The 24,074-nt window shown below is 39.8% G+C and overlaps 1 protein-coding gene across 5 annotated transcripts in view; it reads left to right on the top strand.

Moving 5' to 3' along the window:
• The first annotated feature begins 18,134 nt into the window (after positions 1-18,134).
• LOC106969548 (contactin-4) overlaps positions 18,135-24,074 on the top strand; it is an 884,673-nt gene continuing 878,733 nt past the window's right edge. For 3 of the 5 annotated variants that reach the window (XM_027042504.2, XM_027042501.2, XM_027042502.2), the window contains exon 1: positions 18,135-18,366. The gene's annotated coding sequence lies outside the window, so the exon portion shown is untranslated. Of the gene's footprint in view, positions 18,367-18,396; positions 23,981-24,074 lie in introns of those variants that run through there. The other 2 variants (XM_053219037.1, XM_053219036.1) reach the window with 1 other exon arrangement.

The following is a 24,074-nucleotide window of genomic DNA, read 5'->3' as shown; positions in this document are numbered from 1 at the left end:
AGATTCCAAGCGAGTTCCATGCTGATACAGCACAGGGCTTAACTTGGGGCTCAAATGCACAAACCCTGAAATCATGATCTGAGCCAAAACCAAGAGTCACATGCTTAATGGACTGAGTCTCCAGGTACCACTAAATAAATAAACTTAAAAAAATATCAATGAAATAGAAAGTAGATGAGTGAAAGAAAAAAAAATCATGAAAGAAAATGTTGGATCTTTGAATAGATGAATAAAATTGACACACATCTATGAAAACTGATCAAAAACAAATAGATGAAACACAAATCACCAATATCGGGATTAAAATAGGGGATATGCCAATAGCTCCAACAGACATTAAAAGTATAATAAGGAAGTAAACATCAAGAAGATGCTACTCCCAACCAAATAATGAGCCAATGCTGAATGAACTACAAAATCATAACTTTTTCTGAGCCCATTAGAGCCCAGTTTTATGTAACTGAGTGAACTGAATCCCTGAAGTGCCAAGTCCCTCCAAGAAGAGATGGAACATGATAAACTATTTCACCTTTAGCAGAGCAAAGAAGAGGTGGCTGCCATTAAGGTGGGTTGAAAGAAAATAGCTAAAATTTTAGTGAATTGTTAAAGACAAAGTGTGGGTTAGCCTATGAGTTCAGATTAGTTTTGGCTCCAATCTTAATGGAAGTCTGTTCTCTGAAAGCTCTTTCCCTTAGGGCTCACTTAAGTGCTCATAAGAAAGATTGTGGGCAAAACAAAGACTAGACAGGGAACTTTTAATGGCATACAGGAAGAAAACCTGATTTACACCTCCATATCCTTTCCTCCACCACGTAAATAAGCCATAATCTATGGTGGCAGCAATATAAAATTTCCCAGCCTCCTGAAACCTGGCAAAGAAGCACTGTTTCAGGGTAAAGTATTAGAAGCAAATGGGGGGTGGTAGGAGACCCTTTCACACAGAATGTTGTACAGATAGAAAGCAAAGGTAAGAAACTGGTGCAGATGGTAGGAAACCCCTCTCTGCAAGAGACAGCCATGAATATAAAGCTGAGTTTGGCTACCACGGGGACATTGGGAAGGAACACGGAGGAAGCCCCAACAGTAGCCCTGGGCTCCCAGGATCTGCCTAATGAATTAACTGCTCAGTGCTGTGGAGATTTCATGTCCTGTAATCCATGGGCAAAAGTTACTCTCTTGAAAAAAAATTTTTAAAAAATTTAAAGTGCTAATATAGTCTGAGTTTCACAAATTTTCCTGAAACTGCTGTTTTTCCCAAGTTTTAAACTTTTTTTTTGTTTATGCAAGACATTTTGAACAAGTTTTAATAAGGCATTTAAACATCTCTTCTCTTTTCTGAAATACATATCTCTGTAATAATTGGAAAGAAAGCATTCCTTTTTTTTTAACCATTTCAAGTTCAGAGCTACATAATGAAATAAAACAAGTATATCCCTTGAAGATTTCTAGGTAGATGACTTCTTAAAATCTAAATCTCAATTGAAATTGCTTTGCATTCGTTGTTTGGAAAAGCTTCAGGGCTTCCAATTCAAAGTCTTGCCTTGCATTAAAATGACTGCAAATAATACATTTGTGGGTTACATTGAAAAACCTACAAAGAACATTTTTCCTTAAAAAGAAATATGCACTCATCTTCTTTAGAAGCATTTAGAAATCTTAACCATGAAATGCTGAAGTAAATGGCTGATTTTTTTTTTTACAAAAAAAACCCAACATGAATAAGATATATATTTTACATGAGAGATAACATTGGATGGTTTATATTATCACCAAATTCTAGTTTGTCTAAATAATTTTCCTAAAATAATTTCTAGTTTTGAATATACTGAAGAGGCAGCAGCAGCATGGCAAAATGGAGAGTGCTTGATTGGAGGCCACCTGTTCTGGCTTCCTCTCCTGAGTCTGTCACTAACCAGCTGGGTGACCTTGTTTGTCTCAGCTTTCCTGTGTGCAGTAAAGCATTGGGGTTATATATTATCGCTCTGGTTTCCCTCACATCTGAATTTTTTGTGTGTTCCACAATTCTTCTATTTCTGACTTTTCCATGGCCCTACATCTAACCCCTTTACTGCTGCCTTTAAGGGAAGTGCCCAGCTCTAGAAGCTGAGGCTTTCTAACTTACATTTGCATGATAATTGCCTGGAGACATTTATTTTAAACAGACTCCTGGCTCCACTGCCTTAACTAAAATTTAATAGATATGAGGTAGGGCCCAGGCATATTAATTTTTAACTATCATCCCAGGTGATTATGATCCAGTGGTCACAGATTCAAGAACTGTTTGCAAGCAGAATGTAGGGGAAACATAGGGGGCTCAGGACTTTCTAGTTTAGAAAATAAAACTGTTTCTCATCCTCTAACCTCCCAGCTAACAAAATATTCTCAAAGAATTTGCCTCAGAGAAAAGATCAAATCATCCTTTACTGAGATCTCAGAAAGATTTAAGAAGGTGATTAGTAGACCCTTTCAACTACGCAAAAAGAATTCCAAGTAAGGCTTTAAGAAGCCATCTAGCTTCATTGCACAAGAATGAGTGAAGAAGCCAAGGCTAGTCTCCTTGAGAATGGGAATCCACATGAAGGATGTCCAACCAATGTCTCACTTATAACACCAGACATGAGGAAGAGATCATCTAAAAATAGCCATCCCTAGTCAACCTTCTAGCTGACTTCGATCACGTAGTAAAGTAGCCAGGATCAGTAGAAGAAAAATCCAAATTGCTGATACTCAGAATCTGAGCCAAATCAAAGTGTTGTTTTAAGCCTGTAAGTTTTGGGATGATGATTTTATAGAGCAAAAGGTACCTGATAGAACCCCAAGTGTAGCCAGTATATTGTTTACATGTAAAGAAATATGGACATTTTCAGACAAGCAATGTATCAGAGAACTCATTAACAGCAGATCTCCATATAGGAAATTCCAAATGAATCCAGATAAACAAATAAGAGATGCAGAAAAGATGAAAAGAGACTGAAATGGTAAATATGTGGATAAATAACAATGAGTAATGACTGCATGTAATAGTTATAGTGCCTTAGTAGATTAGATAGATATATAGGCAAATACATAAGTCATATTAGATAGATAGAGGAGAGAATTAAAAATCACAATACTAATAGCAGTAAGTTTGGAGAGGGATAAATGGAGTTTAATGTTCTAAGGTTCATAAATTACTGAAAAAAATGTTAAACATTCTAAGGAACATAAACTTCATAAATCAGGGATGCACTTGTGATTTCTAGTGTAGCTTCCCAAAGATGGCTAAAAGATTGGGTAAATATCAAACTAATAGAAGAGGAAATTGATTGATAAAAACAATTAATCCCCCCCCTTAAAAAAGAAGACAAGATGGGGGAAGGAAAGAATATACCAGAGGCAGGACAAATAATGTAGTGGATTTAAACATAAATATATCATTAATTTCACTTAACTGAAAAATTATTCTACTTAAAAGATAAAGATTGTCAAACTGGAATTTAAAAAATAAAATAAATCCCAATTATACACTAATTGCAAGTAACATGCCTTAAATGTAACATTACATAATGATTGTTAGCAGTCAGTAGTGTGGTTATCTTTAGGGAAGAGAAAAAAGTAGCAATTGTAAGGGGGTATTGGGATCTTTTGGGATGCTGGCAATATTCTAGTTCTTGATATATTTACTGGTTGCATAGAAGTCCACTTTGTAACAATTTATTGATCTCTGCTTTTATGTACTTTTCTCTATGTGTTTATTTCATAATTTAAAAAGTTAAAAAACCTATCCCATAGAGGCCTTATAAAGATCAAGGCCATAGGGCACATAAGGATTATGCTTATTTTCTGGCACATCAAAAGCACTTGATAAACGTGTGTAGATATTATTTTCATCATTTTTTTATACTTTATACAATCCAAGTAATTTTTACTCTGACAAGATCATTCTAATGTATATTCAGAAGAATCAGCTAACAAAAATCGTCAAAACCTACAGTGAAAAAAGAATATAAATGATCACTTATCCTAACAAATATTAAAATATAACATATATAATAATCAGTAAGAATAATACTGGCATAGGTCTCCAAGAATATAATGAATAAATAATCCATATGTATATTTAATTAAATACACGTCATATTTTATAAAAAAAAAAACAAATTAGCGTTTCAGATTCATTGAAGAACAGACTTGTTAGAAAAATAGAATATGCAAGGGGTGCCTGGGTGGCTCGGTCTGTTAAGCGTCCGACTTCGGCTCAGGTCATGATCTCGCGGTCCGTGAGTTCGAGCCCCGCGTCAGGCTCTGTGCTGACAGCTCAGAGCCTAGAGCCTTCAGATTCTGTCTCCCTCTCTCTCTGCTCCTCCCCTGTTCATGCTGTGTCTCTCTCTGTCTCAAAAATAAACGTTAAAAAACATTTAAAAAAAAAAAAGAAAAAAAAAGAAAAATAGAATATGCCTGAGTTGGTGTTGTATTTATTTCAGCAGCGAATGACTTATTGCCTGATACCCTACCTGGTCTACTTCCCCTGTTGCTCTTTCTTCAGTATGCTCTCATGGAAAGATTCTTTTTTTTCCCCAAGAGTTAGTCACTCTTTTATTTCATATTGGTTCTTCCCCAAAGCAGGATCTTTAAGTTAAATGTTTCCAACCACGTGCTGTATCTTTAAAATTTTTTTAGCATCTTAATTGTGCTCTTTTAATTAGCATTTTATTTCACATAATTCAAAAGACAACCTAATTTCTTAGGCAAAAGTAGAATTGATAATATTATGGCTGAACTAGCATTTACAATGATATGGGGACAACGGGCTCATCATTCAGTAGATTAAAAAAATAGCTTAAAAATTAAAATCACCTATAAACTTAAATTAATGCTAGATGAACTAAAGACAATTATTTCTTATTTTTATGATTTAAAAAAATTTTTTTAACATTTATTTATTTTGGAGAGACAGAGGGACAGAACATAAGCATGAGAGGGGCACAGAGAGAGGAAGACACAGAATCTGAAGCAGGCCTCAGGCTCCAAGTTGTCAGCACAGAGCCCAACATGGGGCTCGAACCCACCAACTGTGAATTTTTAAATAAAAGCATAAATATGGTAAGAGAAAATATAGTTAGGATTTTATGTTCCCTTGAGATGAGAATAGAGGGGCTTTTTGGTGACAGCTTTATTGAGATATAGTTCACATACCATACACTTGTTTTTTAGTGTATTTACAGAACTATAAACATCACGAGAATCAATTTTTGAGCACTTTCATCATCCCCCAAATGGGCCCTGTAATCTTTCACCACTACCCCGTTATCCAGCCCTATCCTCCTCACCCCTAACACCCAGCCCGAAGCAGCCACTAATCTACTTTGCCTTCCTGGGTTTCCCTGTTCTGGACATTTCAAGTGAATGGAATTGAATAGTATGTGGTTTTGTGACTAGCTTCTTTAATTTATCATGTTTTCAAAGCTCATTTATCTTCTATCATTACTTTGTTCCTTTATATGGCCAAATAATATTCAATTGTATGGATCTACCACATTTTGTTTACTTATTCATTATTTGATGGATATTTGGGTTGTTTCACCTTTTTGCTTATTATAAATAATACTGCTCCAAACATTCATATATAGATTCAGTTACTGTACTTTTCAACTCCAGAAATTCCATTTGGTTCTTTTTTTTAATAATTTTTATCTCTTTATTGATATTCTCTATTTGATGAAACATTGTCCCCGTCCCTTCTTTTACTTCTTTAACCATGTTTTTCTTTAATCTTTTAAGCATGTTTATAATGGCTCTCTGAAGTCTTTTTTGCTTAAATCTGACATCTGGTCACACTCATGGGCACTTTCTATTGCTTGGCTTTTTTTTTTTTCTTTCTGTTGTATGGGTCACATATTAGTGATTCCTTGTGTGTCATAATATTTTCTTGAAAATTGGCTATTTTAAAGATTTTATTTTTTCTTTTTCTTTTTTTTTTAAGTAATATCTACACCCAATACGGGTCTCAACTCACAGCCCTGCGATAAAGAATTGTATGCTCAACTGACTGAGCCAGCCAGGTGCCCCTGAAAACTGGATATTTTACTTTATTTTATTTTTATTTATTTATTTATTTTGAAAGAGAGAGAGAGCATGAGAGAGCACACAAGCAGGGGAGAGGGGCAGTTGGAGAGGGAGAGGGAGAATCTTAAGCAGGCTTCCTGCACACCTTGGAGCCTGACACAGGGCTCGATCTTAAAACTGTGAGATTATAAACTGAGCTGAAATCAAGAGCCAGATGCTTAATTGACTGAGCCACCCAGGCACCCCTGGATACTTAAAATGATATAATGTAACACCTCTGGAGGCTCCCCTTTGCCTCAGGTATTTGTGATTATTGTTTTCTTGTTTACTTCCTTAGTCACTTACTGGATTATTATGAAGAAGTATCATTTCTTCCACAGTGTGAAGTATATTTTGCTTCTTACAGAGCACAAGCCTGACATGCACATAGTCACCTTGGATGACAGTGGTTTTAGGAGGGCTTTTTCAGTCTCTCTTTTCCCCTGATCACATTCAGCTGCTAAGCTCTACTAATTACCAGCTGATTTTTCTCTTGTTTTTAACATTGAAGCTTTGTTCCTACCCAAGGAAGGCTCTTCTTTGTTGTCTCTGGTAAACATATTGGCTTATGATTTACCTAATATCCCTCAGGAAGCAACCAACCTCCTCTTGTCACTTTCTACCAAACCTACACTGGTTTTGAGAACACCCTTAGAATTGAACTTACTCACACTTTTTCAAATAAACTCAATGTTGTTCTTGTCTTTTCTATGTTTGTTTGTTTCCCCAGATACTATAGAAGCTCTCTATTCTTATGGCCTACTCCTCCACCAGGGCAAAATCTCTGAGCCGGCTTTGGAAATGATTGTGGGGGTCACTGGTATGATTCTCTCTGAGTGACCCCTAGACTTAGAAGAGCTCTGGATGGTGGCAGGGGGTGAGGGGAGGGATTAGCATCTGGTATTCTAGACTTAACTGTCTTGACATGGAAACTCCACCCTACAAATATGTTGGGGCAAGGATGATTTGGTTTCTATTACTCTCCACCTGTCATGCCAGAGGTAGAATGTCTGCTATAAGAGTGAGGTCATGGTAGAAGAAGGTAACCCTGACTTCTCAGCCACATTCACCTGCCATTTAGCTACTGCAATAGGTAGTTGGGAGTAAGACAAGAAATACTAAAGGCCTGTCCCTTCCATTAAGATACCATATCTTTCCATCAGGAGCTGGGTGGTGAGGGGGTGTTGAGGAGTAAAGAGTCCTGTATTCTTAACTCCATCTGGAGTTAAAAGTTTAATCTGAACTGGGGTGTGGGGTGGGGGTCGTATCATGATTCAAATGGTAGACGCTCACTCTTCTGAGTTTTTTTAGAGTTTCTTGAATAAATGTTTCTCCATTTGGGGTCATCCCTTAAAACCACTTCTAGGGACTTTAGATGTGTTTGTTGCAATCATTTAAAATCACTTAAACATAATTTCACCTCCCCTCTGCCTGTTTTTCTATGTAGTTTAAAAATACGACATTAAAGATAGAAATGTAAGGAGTGATGTTACCAAGTTGGGGTGGGGGATCCCAGTCTCTGTGAGCTACAAAGATTGACAATTAGACAGCTATCCACAAACAAAAATAGCTCTGGGAGAAGTCAGGAGTCCACTCAGGAAGCTTTAGAAATGCAGTGGAACAAAAACTCTGAGAATAACTATACAAAAACATTTGGAAGAACAGTTTCAATTTACCAATCCCCCAGGCCAGCACTGCTCAGTGGTAAGAGGGAACTCCCCACCTCAAGAGTTCCCCTATCCAGGAATGGGAGGATGAAGTTAGCAAACAGTTTCACTAGCTTTGGGGTGCCCTGCAGGATGCATCCGCTTTGGTTTCAACTGCCAAGTTGACTCATCTAAAGATAGCTGCAAACAAGAAAGACATGGGTTACTAATAATAGCCACACAAAAGGAATGACCATGGTTCTCTGCTCCTGAGAGGACCCCCGAAGTTTTTGCCACTGGAGAAACCAATGGCCAGCAGAATCACTATGCACCTCCTGCTGATTTTGCCCCACAGGTTTTTGCTGCCATAGACACCAGCTTCCTAAGTCTCTCTCTGCTCCCTCCCTCACATCCCACATAACCTCTGTGGCTGCATATGTAAGACACCAGCTTAGACCTCTCCATGGTGGATTCCCAAAACTGTGTGTGCACCCTTAGTTTTCCCCTGAGGCTATGCACATGTATGCTTCTGACCTAACTTCTATCACTAGCCTCCATTGCTCTGCACATGCCTGTGGTGAGATTGTGCAGCCACAGGAATACATGCTGATAGCCATGACCCTTGCAACTGTTAGCTTTCCCACAACCGGCCCCAGTCTCTGCTGCTAGCCTTGGCTCTCGCCACTATGGGTATGTCTTTAGCAGGTCCCTTTGACAACACAGGCACCTGGAGATGGCCAGTGCAGCAAAGCACATCATTGGCTCTTGCAACCATAGCTGTCTGCCCTCGTCCTTCGCAGCTAGAAACAGGGGCACCACTGAGAACCTGACAGGCCTCAAACCTTTGCAGAGCCCCTGCAGCTCTCTCTAAGGATCGCACTGTTGGCCATGTAATGGACTTCAAGACCTGAGTCAGTGAGACATTATGTCCTCCATACCAGTAGCTGCCACATACCGCTGCTCTTGGGACCCTGCGCTACTAGAACTGGGGTTACCACATGCTCCAGGGGGGACCCAAGTATAGGTTAAAGTCTTTCCTTACTGAAATCAGTCCCTAATGTCTGGAAGACTATTTTTTCAAATGTGCGGACACCTATGCAAGACTTCAGGGATCATGAAGAATCAGGAAAACATGGTATCACAAAAGGAACATAGTAATCTTTCAGTAACTGATCCCAAAGTAATGGACATAAACAAAAAATAAAATAAGTGTACTAAAAATGCTTAGAACGCTACAAGGAAACACAGATACACAATTTACATAAATCAAGAAAGCAATACGAGGGGTGCCTGGTGGCTCAGTGGGTTAAGCATCTGACTCTCCATTTCAGCTCAGGTCCTGACTTCATAGTTTTGTGAGTTTGGGCCCTGCGAGTTTGTGAGTTTGAGCTTGTGAGCCCTTGTGAGTTTGGGCTTTGTGATGACTGCATAGCCTGATTGGGATTCTCTCTCTCCTTCTGTCTCTACCCCTCCCCTTCTCACACTGTCTCTGTCTCTCTGAAAATAAATAAATAAAACTAAAAAAATGTTAAAAAAAAAGAAAGCAATACACGAATAAAGTGAGAGATTCAACGAAGAGATAGAAAACATAAACAGAACCAAACAGAAATTTTGGAATTGAGGCATAAAGTGGTCAAAGGGAAGAATTCAGCAGAAAGCTTCAACAGCCGACTGACCCAGTCAAAGGAAGAATCAGTGAACTTAGAGACATTATTCAAAATTATTCAGATAGAGGAGCAAAACAAAACAAACAAAAAAAAAAAAAAAAGAAAAGGAATGAAAAAACAAAGTAAATCTTAAATGTTCTCAACAGTAACAAAAAAAGGTAATTACATGATGTGAAGAATGTATTAATCTTACTGTGGTAAATATTTCACAATATGTCCATCTACCAAACATCCCATTGTATATTTTAAATTTATGCAATATTGTGTGTCACTTATATCTTAACAAAGCTGGAAAAAAGATAGAAATATAAAGAAAAGGTAATAAATTTGAGTACACGAGAATGTAAAATATATGTATATTTCTAAAGTTGGAAAGAAAACTCAAGGAAATATTAGCAACAGATAAAATAGTATTATCTTAAATATACCAAAAACTTTGGAAAATCTTTAGGATGAAGATTAGTGCTTAAATAATTAAATGAACAAAGCACACAAACTGGCATTTCATAAGATGCAGAAAACAAATGAGTATGTAAAAGTTTGACCCTACAAGCAATAAAGAAAGAAGACTGAGAGGGGCGCCTGGGTGGCGCAGTCGGTTAAGTGTCCGACTTCAGCCAGGTCACGATCTCGACTTCAGCCAGGTCACGATCTCGCGGTCCGTGAGTTCGAGCCCCGCGTCCGGCTCTGGGCTGATGGCTCAGAGCCTGGAGCCTGTTTCCGATTCTGTGTCTCCCTCTCTCTCTGCCCCTCCCCCGTTCATGCTCTGTCTCTCTCTGTCCCAAAAATAAATAAACGTTGAAAAAAAAAATTTAAAAAAAAAAAAAGAAAGAAGAGTGAGAAACACTTTATGTCCACAAGTTAGAAAAGATATAAGTAGAATATTATTCTGTTAACAAGTTTGCAAGGAACTGGGAAAATATATCACTGATGAAAGAGTAACTTGATGCAAACTTTGGCAAAATAAACGTAATATTAAAAGTGTGCATTACTTTGCTATGTTGCGTTCAGTCCATTTAAAAATGTTAACAGAGTGTGATGTATGGTTAGTGGCTATGTGCATGTGTGCGTGTGTGTTGGTTTTAACGTACCCTCTTGCCAGGGTTAGTTAACTTTTGTAGTTCCCTAATCAAGAATATATATTCCAGACGTGGGTGGGTAGTTAGCATCGAAAAGCCTCTTATCAGAAACCACGTGAGATTCAATTAACTGTATTTAAGATCAATGATAAAAGCTTTGTTCATTGGCATAATTGAAGGTAGCAATGATTATTCACTGGTAAAATGAGTGGTGCTCAAGATATGGGTTTGACCAGAAAGATTGCAGTGAATGTTGCTCTGCAGAACATGGGATGAGAATCTGGTGTGCTCAATAGTTTATATTCCTGGGAATGGTGTCCTATGCTTATGCTTGCAATCATTTCTGTGTTGAGCACTTTCCAGAGGATTTTTTGCTGGACTCCAATTAAAATGTTAACTGAATCTTGCCTTTGCAATATTGTTGCATTTGCCTCTAGGGAATCTTTCATTCAAAGAGTCATTGGAGAGCCTATAGGATACAGAGTTGGCACTTTGTTGAGCTCACAGTTGAATGATTGGTTTTTACATGGGCTTGCTCAGAATTTAGACTTGAATCTTCTTTGATTATAATTTACTACATTGTTTTGAGGGTGTTGAGAATAAGACATAGAGCTGTCACCTACCTTTAGTTTTTGGATATCGTGACTATCTACCCCAAAGAATTTAATAATTAAAAATGAGGGGTCCCAGGGGCACCCGGGTAGCTCAGTGGGTTAAGTGCCTGACTCTTGGTTTTGGCTCAGGTTGTGATCTCATGGTTCATGAGTTTGAGCCCTGAGTCAGGCTCTGTGCTGACAGCGCTGAGCCTGCTGGAGATTCTCTTTCTCACTCTCTTTGCCCCTCCCTCCACCCTGTGCACACTTGCTCTCTCTCTCTCTTTCTCTCTCTCTCTCTCAAAATAAATAAACTTTAAAAAAAATATTAAAAGAATAAAGAATGAGTGGAGCCTGGGTGGCTCAGTTGGTTGAGCATCTGACTTTTGATTTCAGTAAGGTCTGTATCCCAGGGACCTGGGATTGAGCCCTATGCTGGGCTCTACACTGAGCATGGAGCCTGCTTTAAGATGCACTCTCTCTCTGTGTCTCTCCTCTTAAATACAGAGAACTGAGGGTTGCTGGTGTGGTGTAGGGTGGGGGGATGGGCTAAATGGGTGATGGGTATTAAGGAAGGCACTTGTTGGGATGAGCACTGGGTGTAATATGTAAGTGGTGAATAGCACTAACTTATATTCCTGAAATCATTATTACACTATATGATAACTTCAATAAAAAAAAATTCTCTCCCCACCATACTCTCTACTCCCTCCCTCTACTCCTCTCCCCCACTCATACTTGCTCTCTCTCTCTAAAACAAACAATAATAAAGGATTTATGTAAAATATCACTTCAATATGTTTATCAAGGATTTACTTATGGCAAAACATACATGATTTAATATTGAACAATTGGTGGATAATTGATTAATTTTTGGCATATTCTAAAATGAAATACCAAGATTTTAAAAATTAGGGCATAGAAAACTAGTGATAGGGAAAAAATTGAGGACACATTGTCAAGGAAGAAAATGATATTAAAACAATATGTGAAATATGAAAATAAATATTTTAGAAAATATATAATTGTGCTTATGTGGATATAGGATCAATTGTTTAGGACAAAATGAAAGATATATGATTGATTAACTTTCTAATTTCTTTGTAACTCTTTCATCTCCAAACACCAGGGTTTATAAGAGAGTTGTTGAGGAAACACATGCATTAGTATCACTTGGTTTCTTTGCAAAACTCACATACCCCAAACTTATTAATTTTTTTAATGTTTTATTTATTTTTGAGACACAGAGAGACAGAGCATGAGCAGGGGAGGGGCAGAGAGAGAGAGTGAGGCACAGAATCCAAAGCAGGCTCCAGGCTCTGAGCCGTCAGCACAGAGCCCGAATTGGGGCTCAAACTCACAAACCGCTAGATCATAACCTGAGCTGAAGTCAGACGCTTAACCGACTGAGCCACCCAGGTGACCCACATACCCCAAACTTATTAAATCAGAATATCTTGGGGGTGAATTAGCTATCTATGTAACAAATTTCAACAAAACATAGGATCTTAAACGAATAAACACTAATTGTTCTATTATAATTATTATTATTAATTATTTTTCTCTGCCATCTATGTACCTCTCAGTGGGAGTGTTTCTGGCTGAGGGTTTCTCATGAAGTCAAAGTCAAGCTGTTGGCCAGTGATTCATTATTTTAAGATTTCACAGGGAATGGATCATCTGCTTCCAAAGTCACTTACATAGGCATTGGTAAGACTCAGTAGGTCCACCTCTAAACTTATTCCAATGAATTCTGGCAGGTCTTAGTTATTTGCCATGTGGGGTTTTCCATAGACTGACTGATTTTCTTCACCATGTGGAAGCCGGCAATCTGGGAGAGTGAGCGCACTCAAGATAGAAGCCACAGTCTTTGTGTAACCTAATGTTGAAAGTGACATCCATCATTTTAATGAATCAATAATAGTGAATCAGTAAGTCTAGCCAACAGTTAAAAGGAAAGGAATTAAATAAGGACATGAATACTAGAAAGCCTGGATTGGTGGGGAGTATCTTATAACAATTCCTAACATGGGCTGGACCCTTAAACCTGAATTGTTAACAATGTTTATTTTTTTAATTGTTAACAATATTTGTAAAGGATTCATATACAAATCATTTATTTCCTAAATAGTTTTAATAGAACAAAAAAATTTGATAGGTAGAATCTGACTGATTAATTTTAGCCCATGGATTGGTTTCCTCTGCATCTAGCCTTCTGCATGGATAATTGCCAGTCTTATGTTACCTAAGATTACATTGTTTGGGGGTCAAGACCAGAAATCCAGTTTTCTCAGTTCCTAAAAAGATACACTTTTCAGTTCATTGAGCTTCATCTTTGTTTCTCCTTAGTTTTGGAAATTATTCTACTTTGTGAACAACTACATGAATTATAATGTTGAACAATAACAAAAATACCAAAATCCACTTTGGAATCAACACAATGTGGCTGTAGTCTGTAAAAACAGATAAGTCCTATGTGATTGTAATATAAAACTTTTTTGAGGAAGCTGGCAGAAGACAGTCTTTGATAGTACAAAATATACCTTTTTCCTCAGAATAATGGGTTCCTAAAACAAATGAGTGTAAATTGAGTATCTGTAAACTGAATCACATACTGTATGAACTAATGTGGCTAGCCATTGAAAAGGGATTTTTCATAGTTATCTTCATTATTCACAGATTCCATATTTGCATATGTAAAATTTATTTGCCCTGCCTACTTGCCAAAATTCATTTGTAAACCCCAAGTCAATATTTGTGACACTTTTGCGTCATTTGTGGACACAGAATAGTGAAAAATTCCAGTTGCCAACTTTCCCCATCGAAGTCTACAAGTCTACAGGGATAAAAACAAGTGGTGCTTTATACCTGAAGATGATGCTGTGCCTTCCTGTTTTATCTTTCCTATTATAAAGCAGTGTCTTTTTGGCAGTTCATCTGCTGCCACATTTTTCAAAATTTTTGTGCTTTTTATGGTTATCTTGCTATTTGAAGTGGCCCAAAGTATAATGCTGAAGTGCTGTCTCATGTTCCTAAAGGCAGGAAGGCCATGTGCTGTGCCTTACGGAGAAAATGCATGTGCTGGGTAAGCTTTGTTCAGGCATGAGTATGCTGCTGGCTGTGAGTTCAATGTTAATGAATCAACAATACATATTAAATAAGGTGTCTTTAAGCAGAAGCACACATAAAACAAGGTTTGTGTATTGATTGTGAAAGGTTTGTGAAAAATCTTATCACCAGAGGGTCCCAGGAACCTATTTCTCCTAGGAGCAATGGTTTTAGTAGTTACTAATTCATTGTTCGCAGAAAGTTTATAGAACATAACTACCACGCACAACGAAAATCAACTACCTACTTTTGCAAAGTAAGGACGTCTGGAACTTCTATTTTTGCATTTGTATGTAAAGAATCTAATAAAATCTGGAAAAAGTGTGGAGGGGAGCACAGCTGATTCCTAATTTCACTTCATTATGCTTAAATTCAGTGGGAGTCTCACAGCCATGTTTATAAAGGTGTTTTGGCTGGGGTGTCAGGCTTCTAGTTTACTTTAGCTCTGTCTGTCAGTGTGTGTCACAATGTGCTATGGCAATTAATGATGCTTTTGTGTGCTAATTATCATTATCCCACCATGCGGCCATTATTATTCTGATGCCCTTAGTTTGAAGCTCAGGCATCAATCAGTCACCTAAAACAATTGCATAGAAGGAAGCTTGCGAAGACTGGTCTCAAAGTCCTTACCTGAGCTCTGTTTTATTATATCTGTTACATAAAGCTCTTTGTGACACAGTTCTTTAAAAAATACTGTTTTATCCACTTGATTAGAGTGAATTTGAAGGTAGGTTTTAAAATGGGGATAGGATAGAAGTGGTGCTTTATACCCGAAGATCTATCTAATCACCAAATACATTAAAATAAACAAAATGACAAAACTAAGGTGCATATTATCTGAGTGAGGCACCCCTGTCATTGGATGACATTATTCAACTCATTTAGAACAAAGAGGGTGCTGTTTTTGAGTTTGTTTATATCCTACTGGATACAAAGTGTAAGAAGAAAATTGAATCAAATTAGATTGGTCAGAAGAGACATAATTCTTTTCCTGTGATGCTTTCTCCTTCCTCCTCCTATATTAAAGCCACAACTACTCCCCCCCACCCCTGGATGTAGGGGGAAGGAATAACAAGAGCAGACAGGGAGATATCCTATCTGGAGTTTTTAGAACTGTTGCATGCTGACTCTAACCTGATGATGTATTCTGCCCATGTCTCCAAAAAGTCAAAAGCATTTTCAGCGTTGATTTCCCTTAAGAATTATCACACTTTGTTCACATTGGTTTAATGAGTGTAGGAGGTGACCTTGTGTCCACATAGATAGTGCTATATTAAAAGACCTGGAAGTAAAACCTCACATGTGTGTAAGTAATTATTTCAGGCGGTGTGATGGGTGGAGTTATTGCAGTTCTTTGCTTACATGCTACCTAGGCTACTGGGGCAGGAGACATTTTTCACTGCATTATAATGATGATTATTTGCAAATGACATGAGCACCAATAATTCATTCATGCACTGATACAGATAGAGCAGGGGATTCAGTGCAGTCGTATTGAACTTGTTGCTGGCAGCATTAATTGACTCGTTTGGAACATTTCCCCCCACAGAATCCCAATGACAGCTTCCCTGAGCAAGAAACTGACACACAGCCAGGGCCCCAGATATGCAGGGACACACGTGTGAGGATGTCGTCTTATCTCCTGGCAGGGGCTGGTTCTCCTAAGAAAACTCTCCAATCCTGGGAGCTTCAGTGAGAGGCTTTCTATCTTGGTAGAGGTGTCAGTCTTTCCTGTGGGATTGAAAAAAGGGACTGAGTTATTTGTTGTATTTTAAACTAGCCACTGTTCTTCTCAGGGAAATGTTGGGGATATGGCTTTTCTCTGAAAATGTTGGGGATGTGCTGATAAAGATTAGCATTTGATCTGTGTGGCCCTATTGATGAAAAGAAAAAAAAATGCCTCTCATAATGTTTAACTGACATCCCCTCAACACGACCCAAATCTGTCTCTCCTGATACATAATGCCTGTCTTTCCAACTGCATGGTAAACAGTGGAGCAGATATTAAGTTTTGGTCATTTTTAGTTTCCCAGAACCTACTAGAATACAATGTGTTGCTTATAATAGATATAGAAGAAGGGTTAAAGGAAAGAATGAAAACAAAACTATTTGAATTTGAAATTTGGAAACACCGTTAAGAGACTTTGCCCTAAATCTTAATAAAACTTTGAAAATTGCTTCAATTTGTAGTCTCTGGGAGACTGTAACAGCCTACTTTATTCTTTTCTCATTGAAATTTCATTTCAAGTTTAAAGCATCACTCTTTTTTCTGAACATGTTAAGACTATGCATGTATATATAGGAATATTTTCTGGAGAATTCTGGCCAGGCATTTTTTTTTGTCACATATATTTTTACTGAAAATCATATGTGTAATTTTAAGTGACTAGGTGCAGAAAAACAATCAACCTAAAAGTCATTACATTATAAGTCACGGTTCTGGCAGGAACACAAAAGCCTTTAGAGTGAGTAAAAACAATTCATCTTAACTAGTTATTTACCATGGAAAATTCTTGCATTACCAACATTCCGGTATTGCAAAAGTGCCTGCATTGGAGAAACGCACCACATGGATGTGGGGAAGGGGACTTACAATATCTATCCAAATTTAAGCAATCAAGAAATCTGGGGAACAGTAACAAAAACTCTTTTCTTTAGCGTTAATCTCAGAAACAAGGAAAACCGAGGAATTTCAAGTGGTGAACACTTCGATCGCAAGAAAAACACACCACCAATTCTGAATTTGCCCACTGCCTAAGCAGGAATGAAAAAAAAAAAAATCAAAACCATAAAACACAAAACTGTGTGACCAAGGTAGCTGCATGTATTTGTAGGAGTTGGTTGCTTACTCCAGTAGTTTAAAAATAGTTTTCCAGTTAACATCTTTTCCACATAATGGAGATGTCAGTGTAGGTTTACATGATTGTGTAAACGGTCAGAAGCTGTTTATGTAGCTCTGAACTGCTGAACGACGCACAAGACTGGGGTTCAGCAAAGCCCTTGGGGTTTTTTTCCCTTCGGAGGAACCCGGGTTTCTCTTGGGGTTGCTGGAAATGCATGCCAATGAGTTTGACCCGACTGGCGTTCCTCTGCCTGTCAGACTCACTTTGCACAAAGTTGGTGAGGGGCTGGGACATTGTTACCCTGAGGTTTTGAGCTGGGGGTGAAGAGAGCCATTTCTGCGAGAAAATACTACAACATTCTGTAGAAATTTCGGGGTAACGTCATTGTCCAAAGCACATACTTTTGAATAAACAAAGCTTTCAGTGCTTCCCCCCTCCAGCCCCACACACCGCAAATTGATCCTTGTACTTACTTCATCGCAACTGTTCTCTCCCCTTCACGCCCCCCCCACCCCCCCACCCCCCGCCCGCTTGAAAGCACACTGTATGAGACTACAGGTCGGTAACACAGCCTGTCTGGCCAATGCCCTCTGCCTAAGGACAAGTAGGTAAAACCTTCCAAATGCCCTCTCTTCCGGCTTCTCAAGTTCAGCGTTGTCCCCCCCACCTCATTCTCCACCCCACCCCCCCGGATTCGCCGATTCTCAGCCCCAAAGCAGAAGTGTTTGTTTCCCTGGCTAGAGCGCCTTAAAGATTCCACTAATTCCCGGTCTGCGGGAGGCCCGAGGTTTGTGTACCGCGCAGGTCGCGCCTCCTTGTGCCCCTATACTAGGGTAGCCAAGGAAGGAGGCATCGCGGCTGTTATTCCCCATCGCTCAGCAGGACATCCTTTACACTCCTGCACCGGAACCGGGTTAATTGTCTTCAGGTGTTTCGAGTTCAGGTGAGGCGCCCTTTCGCGGATTTGCGCGCAGGGGCTGGGAGTCTCGTCTCCCGGCCAGGGGCGGGCAGGTGCTGCTGCACCCGGGCTCGCGCCTCCTCGGGCCGCGCGCTGCGCATGCTCAGCCCGGCTGCGCGCCGGCTCCCCCCGCCCCCCAGCGTCTCTCCTCTGCTCCACGCGTCTCCGCCTCCTCGAGGCTGGGGAGCCGGCTGCCTGAACTCCGCCGCGCCAGGTTTTTGGAGGCGCCGCGAGCGCTGGGAGGGAGCGGAGCGCGGCACCAGACCGAGCACCGGGTTCAACATCAGGATTGGTCGCAAGTAGGAAGCTTCGCCACTACAGCGGGACCCTCGGGCTGTGCCCGCGTCGCGCCGGAGGCTGTAGTGGGCGCCGCGCTCAGGTGCTGAGGGTAAGTGAGGCGCGAGCAGGCAGGGTCCGCTCCAGCCTGGGCGCCTGCTGCCCCGGGGCTTTCCGGCTCGCGGATTTTGGGGAAAGGGCATGGTTCTCGGAGGCTGCCGAGTGTAGAGGGGCTCCCTGGGGCTCCCACTCCTGCAGGGCTGGGCAGGGGCTGCGGGCCGTACTGCCATGAGCCGGGCAGCCCTGCGGGCGGGGCGCAGCCGGAACTGAGCGCCCTGAAGCCGGGAGTAGGCAGGGCACCGACGGCGCCACCTTCACCCCACGGCGACCCTTTTTAGTCAGAAAATAAGTTTGTTGCTCTGCCGGGCAGCTAGAGAACAAGTAGCCTAGACCGCATAATGCTTGGGGAATCGTTAGAATCCGCTCCTTCAACTGGTTCAGGCTGTTGCCCCTTCTCCGTGCGCCCTCGCTCCCGGCGCGCGGTTCTTGGCGAGAGTTTCCTTCCGATGTTGATACTCCGGGCTCCGATTGTCCGGCTGTGCAGCCCACGGTAGAGAAAGGCGAACTTGGGCTGTAATTTGAGGCGATTTAGGACTCAGGGGAACAGGGGGTCGGTAGCCGTGGTGGAGGGAGCCCTGGCGAAACAGACATGGACTTTGGAGGCGCCCACTCTGTGCCAGGCTCTGTCTGAGCGCGGGGGGTATAGCGGCGAATCACTCCGTCCGGGTCCCCGCTCTTGTGACACGTTACGTGGTATACCCAGGCTCTGCCCAGGGAGCTTGTCGGGTTGGCGTGAAAATTTCCACCAATTTCAGGGGGATTTGCAGTTTCTTTGCAATGGCAAAGACTACCGCCTCGTCTGCTCCTTCGACCCAGACGTCCACGAGATGTGCGCCGGGCACCCCACGGACACCAACCCGCACTCTGCTTCTGGAACGGAGCAGAGGGCTCAAAACCTGTGTGCATTTTCTCTTTGTGCTTCGTGTATACATTGTTACTTACTAAAGGTGTGGAGTTGGGGGTAAGAAGACGCGAGCCAGTCAAGGAGTCTGATGCATGGGAACATTCTTGCAGCACAGCGGATCCCCAGCAAGGAGGCAGCTTCGCTCAAAGCGAAGCTAAGGAGGTTGGTTGCTGCTGGCTGGGGTCTCCAGATTTGCAGCGAAATGGCTTGCGGAGGTAGTGTAGGGCGAATCAGTGTGACTGATCACTCTGGGTGGGTGGTCTGCGTGGAGGTGGGGTGGTGGATCTTGGGGTGCGTTGGAGGTTTGTTTGCAAGGAGGAGCTCCTGGAAGGAAAGCTCCTGGAACTTTTTCTAGTTTTCCTGCTGAAATCAACATAGGGGCGGGGACATGTTTGTCGGAATAACTTGTCTTTTGATTGCACGGGAAGAGTCTGCAGTTTCTTGTGATGGGAGCTTGATATTTTAAGGAATAATTCCATGTAATTGATTTGTTTAGTCACTCAGAGGAACAATTTGGAATGTGCTCTTATTTTTGTATTTTGAGATCTGCGGTTTATGTCCTTTAAGGAGTGGGGTAGATTTGCAGCAGGCAGGTCCACGCAGAAGCATTTACATTCGGGCTGATGAGCAAGTTTGTTCTGTCTCTGCCCAAGTGAGTGAAAAAGAGCACTGTGTCAAGGAGACAGACACCTCGAGGTGCTTTTTGTGGCATTCATGAGAAAAGTCACGTTTCTCCCATAACTTTATTCTTGCTCTCTTTGCCTTGATTTCATTCAAGACTTAGGTGACTGTCCACAATGCAGGGTGGGAATGTTAGGTTGCTAAGGATAAAAAAAAAATTGCTTGGGAATATTGTTTTCGCCACCTTATAAAATGCTACTGATTTTTGTTTGTTTAAACCAACTTCAACTGCTCTGGATTGATGAGAAGGAATGGTAATGGTAAACCTCATTATTTTTCAGTGTGGATTCTGCCAGGTTGGAGGTGACCTGCATTGAGAAACTGACCTTTTTAAATTAGGGGGTAAGACTAATCAGGGAAAAGACCTGCTGTTTAAGGGTGCAGGTCAGATGCATGAAAATTTCAGCAGAGGCAGATTTTCTACTTTGCAGTCTTTATGAAAACAGCTTTTAGTTCCTTTAACTTGGGGGACTTTGTCTCCTTGAGTCAGCCTAGCACCTCTTTCTCTAGTCATTTCATATTGGTGGGACATTAAGAGTGAATAGAGAGCAAGCCTCTTAATGTTGGCTTTTATATCATCCACTGATTTTACCTAGTTCACTTTCTTTTTTTCTTTTTTTTTTTATTCAGAAGTAGGTTTTCTAATTATTTTCCCTGTAAGCACTAAATCTTTTGGCTGGAATTTTTCTTCTGAAAGGTACACAGGACATCTGTTACTTGAGTTTATTTCTTAAAAATAAAGGTAACCTGAGTGATTATACTTTTCGGAAGAAAACTCCTTTATAGTTCCAAATAATGCCAAGTTTGATAATTGTTTTAACTTGTCTGATTCTTCTTGATTATACTCAGAGACATTGACATCATGTACTTTAGCTTTAATCTTGATTTTTACTTAAAGAATTTAATCGTTTGTGAAAACATGTTTTTATGTGATTTTAATTGAATTAGTTTATTTTATTTGGTAAGCAGGGAGATGTCTGTATGCACAGATGTGGAAAGTTTTCTTGTTTTCATTTTCTGTAACACAGTATCTTAAATCTGAGGGGGGAGACCAGATTTATTACCTAGACTTACTGGTCTTTATTTTTTATTATACACTATCAGAAGAAAATTTGACCATACTCACTAAAATTTATTTCTAAGTTATACACATATACTGTTATATTCATATAATTATATTATAAAATATGTATAAAAAAGCTAAAGGATAAATAAGGCAAAAATTATGAGACAGAAGTTCTAATATTTTTATGTACTCCAGTGAATACAGCCCACTTTGGAAATCACTGATAGTTTGGGAGTTTTTACCGTTTCTTATCTCTGGCTTTGCCATTCACCATCTTTGATACAGTAGCCAGTTGGAAAACTGCTAGAACTCTGTGTCTCCTGTAACAGATGGGTTAAGAGCATTGTTTCCTGGTCATGAACACATGTGGATGGAATGAGGCAGAAGAGATGAATGTAATAGAGGGGTTGTCCTGGATCTCCCAAATGGGATATACAGATGAAAAAAAAAAGTTTAAATTTAAAGAATGAAGTTCCAGTGGTTAAAAAAGTGAGGAAATCAGTAAGAGTGAGGAAAAGAAAGACATTTTCCATGTTGCAGTATTGTGTGGAGGGTGGAAAGATCAAAAACCTTGGAGATTAACCTGGATGTGGCCCTACCACTTATTACATTCATGATATTGGACAGGATAGTTCCATAACTTCTTGGAGTTTTCGTTTCCTTAGCTATAAACTTTGATAACATTTATTTCGAGCCATCATGATAGGGATTAAACCTGAGAGTATAGGTATGGAGCTTAGTTCTGTTAGGTTGGGGAGGTTAACAGCTGTAACAAATGAATCAGAAAAGTGTACTTCCTCCAATATGACATACTGTCATTCCTGTTAAGTCCCCAACTGGATGATCTTGGCAGCATTCCTCCAAGACTTCTGTCATCTTCAGCAGGGTCACTTCAGCCTTGGAAGGAGAAGGACTTGGAGAATGTTAATTGCTCAGACCTGCAGGTCTCCATATAACTTTGCTTTCATTTCATTGGCCAGAACTCAGTTGTATGTGGGTGGATCTTACTATAAGAGAGGCTGGGCAATGTGGTACAGCTGGGTTTCCAGGAAGGAGAAGAAATGGTTGGGGGAACAGCCAGCACTTCTGACACTGTATCACTATATGTGACATTTCCTCCATGTTCAGTAAATGTTACTTCTTTTCCTTCCCCCAACCCTGGTTTTCCTGGCGGAAAAGCCAGGACAGTTATAAGGAAAAAGATAATAGAAGCAGTTAAAACATGCATAGTACTTATTATTTTTGAGATATTTTTCTAAGCTCTTTGCCCTGCTAGATCGGTATTATTATTGTTTCTGTTGTATATATAAGGAAAACTTGGTTTAGAGAAATTCAGTCATTTGCTCAACATAGCCAGTAAGTGGGCCCAGCTGGGATTTGAACCAGTTCTTTGGCTCTAGAGTTGATTTTCTTAACAGCTTCATTACACTTCTTGTTTATTCTTGCCTTAATACTTTTCTTGTTGTAGCCATTGGACTACTGTTTTCTTTTGGTGTGTATAAAAAAGCTGGAGGGAAATTAAAAATCCTAAAGAAGAAAAAAGATGATCTCTAATCTAACATTTAATGGGGTATAATTAGATATGATATAGCTTTATCTTGAATACCTACTTGGGTCAGGTATTTAAAGTAAGACTCTCTATGACTAGGCTTCTTCATTTATAATTAATTTTCAGGATATATGCCCTGAATTATAACCTTTTTCTTAAACTTTCATTGTGGGAATCCTTGATTACCGTTTTTATGCTGCAGTATGTAAAGATAAATTCTTGTTAACTTCTTAGCCTAAGCACATATTCCTTCTAGCAATTTCACAAGTAAAATATTCTCCCCTCATCTTCCTTTTGATCAAAAGCATTGTTCTTCATCAACATCCCCAAATTCCAAGAAAGAAAATTCTTCCCTTGTTTTCTCAGCTTTGCAAAACTTTTTGAGTACTTACTGCACGACTAAAGGGACTTTTACTTGTAATCCTAGTGTCCTGTAAAAGAAAATGATCCCTTTGTTCTCATCCTGTTATGGTGTCCCAGTTATATTAGACAATTTGCCTCTTCTCACCTTTCTTGTGTATTTGTCCTTTGCAAAAATACCTCTTACAGTTTTGTTTCCAAATAGCCGCAGTAGAAATGTGAGTTGGTTAATACTGAGAGTGTATTTTTTGCCAAGACCATTCATTTTCCAATATTATGGAGTCATTTTTTCCTTCTTGTTCAGTATGTATTTGTGGCATCTTCCCAATTAATTAATGACTCGTGTTCTCATCATGTAGGTGAACAGATATACTTGGATGCTTCTCAGTCACCTCTTTCTCAAAAGACCATGTTCATTTCCTTCTCATTTTCCCTGAACCTTTTGTTCTAAGAAATGTGCTTTATTCTTTTTTAAATTTACCTTGCATCCAAACTTCTTCACACCCGTGCTATGTATATATACATATATATGTGTGTGTGTTGTAAGTCCCTTTTTATGATTTAATGGGGTAGAAGGACAGAAAGGTTTAAACTTGCTTATTATAATGTTTTCAGAGTCCCAGTAAGTGAGGTCCCACAGGGCCTAGTGAAAAGTGTAACAGGTAAAGTCTAAATTTTTAGTGACTTAAAATACTTTCTACTTCTTGCTCATGTGGCATATAGTTCAGTACTTAAGTCCTGATAAAGTGGCTTTCCATTGGGTCATTCGAGGAATCAAGTTCTTTATCCTCTTCCTGGGTTCGTCCTCCTAAGTCCCCTGAGTCCATATTCAGGCAAGGAGTGAAGAGAGAAATGTCCTGGCAAGTTTCATAGGATGTTTTTATACGCCCATACTGGGAGTGGTTATCATGGCTTTTGCTAACACTGCATTGAGCAGAACTTTTTTACTTGGCCATTCCTCCCTGCAAGGAAAGCTAAGAAATGGAGTCACACTGAGTGCCCAGAAAAAGTGGTATGGTGAATAACTAGCAGATTTTCAACAAATGGTAAGTCACAGATTTCTAATAAATAAATGTGAGATTACTGGCCAATTCTCTATTTCTCTCACTTTAGGTATGGAGAAAGCAGTGTGTGTGTGGG

Source organism: Acinonyx jubatus, chromosome A2 (assembly GCF_027475565.1).
Source record: "Acinonyx jubatus isolate Ajub_Pintada_27869175 chromosome A2, VMU_Ajub_asm_v1.0, whole genome shotgun sequence".
In the NCBI taxonomy this organism is placed as follows: Eukaryota; Metazoa; Chordata; class Mammalia; order Carnivora; family Felidae; genus Acinonyx; species Acinonyx jubatus.
The sequence above is the reverse complement of the archived record's forward strand: the minus strand, read 5'-3'. Positions and strand labels throughout refer to the sequence as shown.